An 11389-nucleotide genomic window follows, 5' to 3' on the forward strand; every position below is an offset into this window, starting at 1 on the left:
TGCACAGCCCTGCACCATGTCTCTGCAGTCCTACCATAATTGACTGAAACGAATGTCTTTCAGCACTGTTGCCCTGGTGCCGTCGACCACTGCTCCAGGAGAGCAGCTTTGAGGCTGAGCAGCCTCGGTGTGTGCCCAGGAGCTCACAGATGCCTCTTCATGAGATGGCCATTAGAAGGAGCCTTCAAGAAAGGGGAAATGGCTTTACCGAACACACTTTTGCTTTCTCTTTTCCAGGCTTTTCCTACTCTGTGGTGGGTTTGGGGTGGGTTTTTTCTCCTCTTACTGGTAGCCCGCTTCATAGAATCATAGAATCCCTCAAGTTGGAAGGGTCCTCTAAGGATCACCAAGTCCAACTCCCTGGTCCTCACAGGACTAGCTAAAACTAAACCATATGACTAAGAGTGTCGTCCAGACACTCCCTGATTTCTGACAGGCTTGGTGCCATGACCACTTCCCTGGGGAGCCTGTTCCAGTGATCAACCATCCTCTCAGTGAAGAACCTTTTCCTAACGTCCACTCTGTCCACTTGTCCCCTTCTCTCTGCACTGACTTCGGAAGGTGGTGTTTTCTCTCCTTCCAGCTCTATGCAGTTTGAGCCCTGGCAACTTTTCTCTACCTGGCCCCACAACAGCACCTCAGACCTCTTGCTTTCCCATTAGGAGTTAGGAAATTCAGGTTTTTCCTGCCTGCTTCCCTTCTCACCTCCCTTTTGTATTCTGCAGGGTTTCCATATGTTCATCTCCAGGGCCTCAGCTCAGCTTGGCCCATAGGCACAAGATCTTCCCATCATGTGAGTTGCAGATATGCATGGTGACCTTCAAACAAAGGTGTGATGAATCCTCCAGCCTGTGTCCTCCATGCTTGGGAGGCTTTGAAGGGGGCAGACGCTGAACAGGCACTGGGCTGCCAGCCAGCCTGCACTTGACCATGTTAAGCGTTGCAAGGCAAACGTCATGATGGATCTCAATTCTGGCTGTGAGAAGGCACCACTTTTCCCAGAATAATGATGTCTCCTGCTGGATAGTGCAAAATAATCTTGTCTGACAGTATGTGTTGTCCTGGGTCCACCCCATGAGATTGGCCGATGGTGGTTATTGATCCTACAGCGCAAGGGCAATCAAGAGGGAGGCAACAGAGCTGGAGAGTCATTGCCTGGAAAACTAGAGAAGGCCACATGGTGGGGCGTGAGCAGGGAATTGGGGAATAGCCATTTGCCTCCACTCTTCCCCAGATTCCAAAGCAATGTCCTAAACTTTCGGATGGTGGGCAGAGGTAGGAGTATGAGGTGGGCAGATTGGCCCTTCTGGCCCTGTCTGGTTCAGGACACAAGGTCCAGGTCTGGAGGCACCTCGATGCCCTTTCCTTGGAGGAGGAACTCTCTTAACCAAGGCCACACATAACTCCTCATGACTTCATAAGGATTTTTGGCATCTCCTGAAATGGCAATGCAAAGCCCATTGCCTGTCCCTGCTGCTGCACTCTGTCACGCACATCATTGTCTCTGTTCAGTCCCCCAGCACGCCCCAGGATTCCGTCTCCTCTCAGTGACACACCACCAGTCTTGTCTGCACTCATCTGCATCAGTTCAAACGCTCATACCGTGTCAGTCATGCCTAAATCCTCTGAGACCTCTCCCTGCCTTTCTCAAACATGACAAATGTACAAGGGCCAAAACACCTCCAGCTTCCTGTGCCACTTCCTTGCAGAAAATCCTCGCTCAGACAAGAAGGCAAACCTGCATGGTAAAGCTCTTTCCAGCTCATTGGTGATGTTCTGCAGGACAGGAGAAACTTCTCCATCAGCTGAAAAGGTAAAAGCTATCAAGCACAGTGGGTGCAGAAATGATCATCTATCTGGGGAGGTATGGACCCCAGTTGCAGGCTGTAACTGCAGCTGTTACACAGCTGTATTGGGTTGGATGAAAAGAACACAGAGCTGTAAAAAAATACACCTTGATTTACCTTCAGCCATAACCAGCAGCAGATGTCTGCTGAAAAGCAGCAGGACAAAACTTGCATATAGTGATAACTCTCCAATAGACTCTTCCACTGCTCTGCAATGCAGAGAGTTCACAGGTCAAAGTTGGTATCTTTGTCTTCAACAGACCTTGAGGGGCTTTTCTGCTATGAATATGGCTCAAATGTTGCTTAAGCAAAGGAAACTTGCAGCCATCGCTGTGCCCTGGGGTAAGGAGCACCACGGTTAAACCCATAATGCATGATAAAGCAACTCTTTTTTTGTGGGGCTATTTGTTGCTGCTGTTTTTATCCGCCACTGATAATTTCACGAGCTGACCCTCAGCTTTTGCAATATGTGGGGTAGTGAGTAAAACCTACCCATTCACCTCCCTTGGGTCATTCATGAGCTTCGGTTTCTCCCTTTTCTCCTTTTCTGGGGTTAACGGGCTGTGTCTGTGTCCTGGTACTGAGCAGCTTCTGTACCCCTGAACCTGTTGATCACCCTCCTCTGTTCCGTATCTGGTTCACTATCATCTTGCTGAGATGGTGAAAGGCAAACAAATACAATATTCAAGGTGGAGGCTTGTCATAGTCTTATGTAGCTGTCTAGAGAGGATTTCTGGCTTATTCTCTATTCCTGATCAAATATTTCTCAGTTCTCCTTGCCAGGGGTTTTCTGACAGCTACCAACCTCAGTGCTGATGTTTCCATCACGCTGCCTGCTGTAGTTGCCTGTTTCCTTTTTTGGTGCCTCTGACACATTAGTTTAATGCTTTATCTTTGCAGCAGAGCTTTCCCCCACAGTCAGTTCCCTGAAATCAGCTGCTGAGTGGTAGCTCTTAGCTGGAGTAGGCAACTGGATCAGTTTAGGTGATGTGCCCATCTCCAAGCATCACTGGCAAAGACTCTAGGAGATGCATGGGCAAAGTCTTGGTAGTGTCAGTGTGAAGTCCCTAGAGCACTGAGCTAACTGCCTGAAAAGTCAACTGCATGTATTGTTCAAAGGCTTTGCAGAAAATTAGTTGAAGATGTAGACAAATGGACAATACCATAACTAATAGGAGGTTATGTTGGCTCCTGTAGAACTAACTGAAAATGTTGCCAGCTGGATACAAGAAAGGAAAAGTAATACTGAATAATTTATTTTTAAATAAAACACACATATGTTGCAAAGTGACTGGATTAAAGCTTTTGGGACTTGGGGAATTTTGTGGAATGCGTGTGAAATTCAAAATGTGTAGTGTGCTGAGTTGAAGATTAGGCTGTTTCCAACTTTGATATTTCCTAGCTCTCCCTCACCTGCCTTCCAATGGCCCTGGGCAGTTTAAGCTGTGTTATCAGATGTGCACTGGACATGTCTGATGAATGCCAAGATCTCACAGTATGAGCAGACAGATACTGCTCTGATCTGAATTGCTGCAGACTTTGAACAGGCTGTGTCTAAGCTGAAAGTGGGTGGTCTGAGTTGTCTGCAGACAGTCTAACTTGAGAGGGTTCTTATTCCTGGAGCATATCTAACACCATATATCAAAAGTTACTTTGATTCTTATCAATATTCTGGAGGCAAAACTTCAAAATATGCCATTAAAACAAAGAGGCATGACTGATCTTTGTAAGAACTCTTGGGAATTTATTGTTCTCCTCAAGTCAAACAACCTAGGAACAGAAAATATATTTTCTGAGTAGATATCCAGTTAAAGCAACTTCCTCTGTAAAAAAATCCTTTGGAAAGTCTATTGCTTCAGACCTTCCTGACGTTGCTCTGGTTGCACTAAGCAGTGTCCTTAAAGCAGATCTCACAGTGCAGTTGAAAATGACCTCCAGCAAGAGACAATTTCTTCAGTAAACAGCCAGCAAACACCCTATTAAAGAAAGGATCCTCATTCCTCAAATGACATGCAAGCTAAAATAATGGGCTTGTGCCGTCTTTGTTTCTTGATGATGTACATTCTGAGCCCAAGGGGATTTTCCAGAAAGAGTGGAGGGCACAGATGGTCAGAGGGTAGATATGCAGCTATGTAAACCCACAAAGATTGCTGTTATTTTATGCTCATTTATATTAGAAGATAGTATGACTTCCTGCCCCACCTACATCAGAGATTCATGTTGTGTTTGTAGTACTCTGTTGCTTGAATATCTCTGTTAAAAAGGATAGTTTTATTACACAAGAAAGGGCAAGGAAAGGGAAAACTTCACTGGGAGTTCTGTGCTCTCCTTAACTCTTACTTCTTTTGCTCAGGTCAAATTAATACATTATTTAAAGTTGGAAATCTCTTGATGAAAATGCAAGAGCCAGTAGGTTAAAGACACTATTATTTAAACTTTTTGTTTGTTTGTTTCATTGGAAGGAGAGGTGTAATTGATGGTGGTAGAGAAAATCCCTACAACCTCTTCCAGAACTCACCACTTGCGTTTCAAAAAACCAGGGCACAGACTGGACATCCACATCCCTTTCTGGGTCAGTCTTAAAATACCGGTTGGCCAAAGTCTCCACAACTGCTTTGGAAAGCAACCAACAACTCCTTGATTTCAGCTGTATCAGTTGGTATTTACATGTGTGTGGCAGAGGGCAAAATGTGATTCAGTTCACTTTTCAACCCTGTGTATGCTTTTAAGATATAACGCTTAAATTATTTTAAGCAGTCTTGTGTTGGAGACAGGCTTCTTAAAAAAAAAGTCTCTCCTTGTGTAATTAGTCATAACAAAGCATAATGTAATTTTGCAAACAGCAAGCACTTTGTTTTTTTCCAATTTCACATTAATTTTATTGGCCCTAAATCCAGGGCTGTGTTTTTGTATTTGGGCTTTTACCAGGAGTAGAATATCTCCTGTAAAAATGTTGTTATACTTGCTGGCATTATAAGTGTTTCCTCCTCCATAGTTTTGCTGTGAAAGAGCTGGTGGATTTATATGAGCTGAACACACTTTCCTAGTGATACATTTTTTCTGGTGATAGTATTTCCTAGAGGGTGCAGGCTTGTCTCTTTGGTTTACACTGTTTTCTGCCAGTGGGGAAAAGCATATACATCTGTGTCGGTCGACTTATACAAAGAACAGCTGTTTTAGCCCCTGTAGAGATATTTTCCCCTTGAAGAGGATTGTTTGGTCTTGCCTTTACTGCTAAATTTTTTAAATCTTTTTTTTCAACCCCAGGGGAACCAGTGCTCATCCAATATCCTGAGGTAAAAACACAAATGAGACAGTAAAACTAAAGCACCCTGTGAGATAAATTTGCAGAGGTCAACTTCAAGCGGGAACACAGGATTGACCTTGGTGAGTTTACCCACAGTAAAACTCAAGTCCTCCGTCTTGGCTGTGTTGTTTACCTCAAGAGAGCTGCTGGCCATTAGTTACCTTCCAGTAAAAAGAAATATAACTGTTTTTCAGTAGTGAAGACAAGTCTTTGGAGATCTGACAAAACCTCAGCGTTCGGGTGTATTGTCAGAATTTAAAATAAAGTGGAGATTCTGCTGCCTTTAACTCCTAAGAGCAGCTTCAACAGAAATGTATTTGGGAGAGCATGTGCTGGCTGAGCAAGCCCTCCCTGGCCAAAACTGCTGCTTCCCTGCCCCGCTTTGCCGCGCTGCCTTGGGCAAGTTCACAGGTGGACCTGAACCTGGAGCTAGAGGTCTTTAAGTCCGCTGCCAGGCTATTGAATCCTCATGCATCCAGAAGGACATATCTGCTAAAATGAGTCAGTCTGGAGGGTGTTATTTTGGTAGTAGGATGAGAGTTATAGAGAAGCTAGATATGGCATTTAGAGACCCAAAGGTGATGGTCCTTTGGGCTTGGGAAAAGAGCTGCAAGACTTAGCCAGGCTTCACCTGGGTGAAACTTAGACCAGTTATTCTGCAAACAAAGCAGAGAATAGCCGCATTTTTTTTTTTCCTGGCTCTGGAGTAGCTAAAAGTGGCACTGCCGATGGTTTTGCGTTATTCTGAGCAGCTTCGTTTTAAAGCATGTGTACATGGCGTTTTTCTGCTTTTCTTTGAATTCAGTGGGATGGGACGGGTCGGTGGGACCAGTGCTGAGTCGCTGACGGGGCTGTTAGCACATCTGCGAGCGCTGGCTGTGGTGCTCGGAGGGAGGATGGAAAGCAAGTGCCGATGGAGATTACTTTAAACAAAAAAGCAGAGTGGAGACAGGCCAGAAACCACACTGCAAGGGTCCTTGGGGAGCGGTAATAATTCGTCTTACTGGCCAAAGGCTACTTCCTGCTGGTCTGTGCAAACAACCCCGCTGCATTAACGGGGTCCTCAGGCATCTGAGGAGAAGTGGGATTTGGCACTGGTCATGCTGAGCTAGTGAGCGGGTCTAGAAAGGAGACCTGTCCTCTGCAAACGGGGGTTTATGCAAGCCCCGGCTGCTTTTTTTGCAAATGCCCAGTGGGGCTGCAGCTCTCGGCACCACATCCAGGAGTTAGAAACTGGGCTGAACCCCAAGGTATTTGTCTCTGACATTAAGCATGATAGGAAGAGAGGCTCTTAGCCATGGAAGAGCTCCCTCCTTCCCAGCCGGTCGCCCTGCCAGTGTGAAAATCAAGAACTGCTCAGCTATCGTGGGTTGCAATGCTAATACGTCAAGCCTAGGGAAGGGTTTGTTCCTGAAAAAAATGAACTTTTCAAAAGTGAACTTTTGAAAGAATGGGCTTTTTCAAATTGTATCAGTTGCTTCCTATAAACCTCGCCTGGAAAGAGTAACTGTTCCCCAAGGGAGCTGAGTATTTGAGATGGTCCTGACCTCTCCCCACGTGTAATGTGCATGTAAGAAGGGCTTTCACCAGGTGTTGTTTGTTTAAATTGATTTCTGGTGACGGCACGGTTACGTATGACCTTTGGGTACAGGGTTGATAAGGAAGAAGCAATTAAAACAAAACCCTGAAAGGAGATATGGAGTCCCATCAGGAAGCCAGGGATGCAGATGAAAGAGCATTGGCCCCACAGCTCTGAAAAAAACCCACGGGAGAGAGTCCTGTGGGCTGCAAGATGGCTGGAAGGGGCTAGTACTTCTCGGCAGAGATGTGTGAGTCAGTCCAGCAATTACAACTGCATTTTTTTGGTAAAAGTGCAATTGTATCAATATACCTACCTGCATTGCCAGTTTTGTTTTCTTAACAGAAACAACCCAGAGACCTCAAATATGATCAGATCAGAAAGGCCTGTAGTGATTTATTGATGATTTTGAGGTGGGGAGTTTCAACAGATGGGAAGTTGGCAGAAGGCAGGCAATGTGCCCAAGGCCACCTAGGAAATATGTGGCAGAGAGGCTGCTCATGGATGTCTTAAGCTCCAAGTGAATGTCCTAATTGCTAGAACATCCTTTTGCTCTGACAAGAACTCTTGAGCTCCCGTTCCTTCTGCACTAGGACTGCTGCAAAAGCCAAACAGTTCAGCTTCATCCATTCCTTATTACATTTTTGTTATTTATTTTACATAGTTTGCTATCTCATTGTGGGGTGAACCATCCTTGAGGTCTCTCTTTAAGTGCTGTCCCCTGGGATTTCGATTCAGACCTTTCCCCTCCCAGGCACCATTCCTCACCCAGTCACAAGCCCAGGGTACTAACCCCCTTGTGTTACCCCTGCTGTGAATTTTTTGGGTTTTGAGCTTGTGAAAAGGTTTTTCATTGAAGCATAGGCCATCAACTGATGAAAAGTGACTCAGAAAACACTATGGCTCATAATTCTTCTACGTTCCGTGTCCTGGCTAGGTGGGAGATAAGGGTGAGCTGATCTGCCAGCCAGCCACGGGCTAACAGGAACAAATAGAGACATTCCTCCTGTCTTTCCCTCTTCAGAGGTGTTTGGTTGGGTTTCCCTTCTTTTTGTGCGGGTGATGAGTTTTGCTTTGTCTGTTCAGTGAGAAACAAATCAGTAGGAGTGTTATCTTGGAGGCATCTACCTCTCTTTTGAATATGATTAAAATTGGCAAGCTGGTTCAAAAGCTTGAGGGTAGAGAGGAACCAGTAGGCTGTATCCTCGTGTAAACCTTGCTTCCTGAGGTAAAAATGGGTCCTACACCTTCTGCACAAACTTAACCTTCTCTTGCAGTGTATCAGGCAGCTAGCTGCTTGCAGCGAGTAATGAACTCATCTGTTCATGACCTGCCCTGACTATGTTGAAGGAAATCCTCCTTCAGTCTCCATCTCTTTTTGCCACCACCCACCACCACCCAGCCAAACCTGCTCTGCCTTCCAGGGTCTTGGAGGTTTGAGGTCTCCTTTGATCCAAGGCTTAGCTCTGCGAAGAATAACTTGCTCCACCTGGGATGTGTCCAGCCATTGTTATCTTCATACCTTTGAAGCTGCCTATCTGCAGTGCACGTCTCTGTACCGTTGTTTTTAATCCTCCAATTCCCCTTAACAGCCCCTTCACAGCTGCCTTTGCCTTCACCCCAGGCACTTGGCAGCGCAAACCAAACAGGGAAGCGGAGTTGCCCATAATGTTAATAAGATATTCCCCCTCCATCCCATGGACTGGAGACACTGGCTCTGGGAGGAGGACTTGCTGGCTGTGATGAGGGCTGCTTTCGTTTGCCCAGCATCCCACCAGCGGATTGCAGCAGTCTGCCGTGACCCCAAGGCTAAGAGCAGCACGGTGGTACAAAACCAGTGCAGCTATCATGCTGATTGGAGACGAGCCTAGGTGAAAACCCCTGCTTCAAATAGCTCTGAGCTTTGGAGAGAAGTTTTAACTCCACACCAAGAACTGATTAGTAAGAGGTTTTTTTTTCCTGAATGCATTTATCCTGTGCTCATCGCCAGGGTACCTGGGCCTCTAGCAGTGATAAAAAAAGCAATACCTGCCAAATGTTGAAGTAGTCAAAAGCTGATCAGGATGTTGTGAATGTTGAACCTGAGTATTTCATTATCCACCCAACAACAGTACCGGGAGAGTCTTTGCAGGAGGACAATCATTATAGAGGATTACAGTTAATTTTGAGGGCTAGGTGAAATCTCAAAGTGCATGGTGTTTAGCTGGGAATAAGTAAATGAATTCTTCATTCAGTTTGGCCTTTGCTCAGGACAAGTGGTTGAGTCTCCCCTCCCTGACCTCACTTATTGAAAACATATCTTTGTTTAAAGCTGTAGGGAGTTCATTAGAGTTGTCTGTCTCTGGGCGACTAAAGATTAAGGTGTGCATACATTAGCCGAAGCAAAATACATCGGGCCAAGGAAAGAAAATAAAACGGCTGTATTTACTACAGCTGAGTACAATTGTGTGCTGCCACACACCAGTGAATATGGCCCTGGATCTCTCGCATCTGATTCTGCACAGAAATAATTCAGGAATGAATATGGGATCTATTTGTATGTCAGCCTGTAGGACTCTAAGTGTGACTCCCAGCGGAGGTTACTTGGAATGGAGCCCACGAAGCCCCACTGAGATTCCCATTGAGATACATATAGACCATTGTGTATTGCACATTAATGCAGAGTAATTATGTTGTACTGGAAACCTTTCAAGTCAGCATTCATCATTCAGAAATCGTCTTAAACCAGTTTGTGCTGCTCTTGTGCTTGAAAGTGAATTGTGCGAAATTGGCAGCCATAACCACCACTGCAACAGAGCGTATAAAAGCCCTTTCATTGTGGACTTAGTGGTTTTACTGTAACTTCCCTGTCTCTTCAATGAGCACCATAATTCACTGCAAAAATCTATAAATCCTGGAACATCCTGAGCCTTTGGTTTGCTGAGCATGAGTGACTCCAGCCTGAGCTGTGGTGGGATCGTTGCTCCACGTCCCAAGCATACCATCAGCAGGCAGAGAGCGAGCCTGGACAGAGAGTCCCATGAAAGTTGGTCCAGGTTGCACTTTCCAGGTGGTACGGCTGTGTTTGCTGGGTGGGAGTAGGGCGGTAGGAGGAACATTATCCTCAGCAGCAGTTCTCTAGTTGAGCTAATATAGAGTCGAGCAGGCATTTGCAAATATCATGCTGGGCAAAATCTCCAGGGCCTCTGTCACAGCTGCAACATGAGAGAAATGATAATGAATATCTTGTCTGTTCTGTGGTCGTTTGGGCAGTTCTTGATTTTGCGGCAGGATTACAGTATGCAAAGAGCAAGCCTCCAGCCTCGTGCACTGAATTAGGTGGTAAAAATAATTGTGAAGCAATTTGTGGCTCAGTTTCATTATGTTGTTTTTTTCTTTCTTTAGGAGCTGCAGTGTGCTGCAGACACGTGAGAATAGCCTCAAGACTCCTTTGGAAAAAGGGTATAAATAAAGAACTTTGAAGATTTTGGTTGGTGAAGATCTTCCAGCTCAATCAGGTTTGAAATCCAGTTCTGTATCGTTTCAACGTCCAGCATGCCAAGGAAGAAATATCCATCCATGTTGCTAGTGGTGGGAAGGAATAAAACAAAGGTAAAACCCTTTGAAACTTACAGGTAAAACACTGTCCCCACTAAATTCAATGCTAAAACCTTCACGGATCTCATTACAGCCAGATTTTCACTAGGCTCCGATTTTCGTGGAGCTGCTCACATGCTTACAGCAAGTGTCTTAATAAGCTTTTGCAAACTTGGAGCCTTAACTCATGGTCCTAGCTGCTGGAGGTGGGAAAGATATATTAGTCCAGCTTTTTGCCATGTGGAAGACTGCTCTCTACATGACATTAATTGCTCTCTGCCTAGCTTAATAAGAGTCTGCTTTCAGCAGCTGAATATAACCATGTAATCGGAAGAATTTCTGTTTATTGTTAAAATGTTTTCATGCCTAGAAAATGAGGACTTCTGGAATGTGTCTGATGGCAACATGACATGGGCGTTAGGAGTGAGTGCAAATGTCTGGAGTGCTGAACTGTGATTTGCTCCACAGCCACCCCATGCCCTGCTCTGCGATCAGCTGCAGCCAATGTAGAATTTAATTTCAGATTAAGGAGCCTAAGGCAGCAAGGATTTTTCATTATAAGTGAGGAAATAGCGTGCCAGTTATGCTGCCTGCTTGCATGTGCTTTGTGTGTGTGAGCACACAAGCATAACCGGCGATCCACCACGATCGGAAATGATGAGCAGCTGGGACGTGTCCTGAGCACATGCACGACTCCTGGAGTGAGGGTGAGCTGTCAGACATGTTACTGCTTTCCCACAGCAGAGATGGCACGGAAACAGCATCGGTAACATCCTTCTTCCCAGGATAATCCCGTGCCAGCTCTCCACACCACCCCCCGCAGCTACTGCCACGGCATGCCGTGCAAGGAGAGGACAGGCCAGCCTTTGGGGTGCCAGCTTGCACTTTAGGATGCTGTCACCTTTGCCCATGTCTCTGGCAATCAGCATCCCCTCTGGTCCTCTTCACCCCAGGAGGTTGTCCAATGTGTTTTGCACGGGGAGAGGGCTTCAGGGCAGGGGGAAGTCCTTCTAGAGAGGGACTTTCTCCAGGAACCATCTCCCAGGTGCCCTCATGTCTTGCAAGAGCTGTGCTGGAGAA

The 11389-nt window shown here is 45.8% G+C and overlaps 1 long non-coding RNA gene across 1 annotated transcript; it reads right to left on the reverse strand.

The window, feature by feature from the left end:
• Positions 1–323: 323 nt before the first annotated feature.
• Positions 324–10941, reverse strand: LOC121232640. The gene is made up of 3 exons (XR_005931470.1): positions 10931–10941; positions 6644–6648; positions 324–366 (listed from the first exon to the last, which is right to left on the reverse strand). It is a non-coding gene; the product is annotated as an uncharacterized LOC121232640 (long non-coding RNA).
• Positions 10942–11389: the final 448 nt, after the last annotated feature.

Source organism: Aquila chrysaetos, chromosome 2 (genome assembly GCF_900496995.4).
Source record: "Aquila chrysaetos chrysaetos chromosome 2, bAquChr1.4, whole genome shotgun sequence".
In the NCBI taxonomy this organism is placed as follows: Eukaryota; Metazoa; Chordata; class Aves; order Accipitriformes; family Accipitridae; genus Aquila; species Aquila chrysaetos.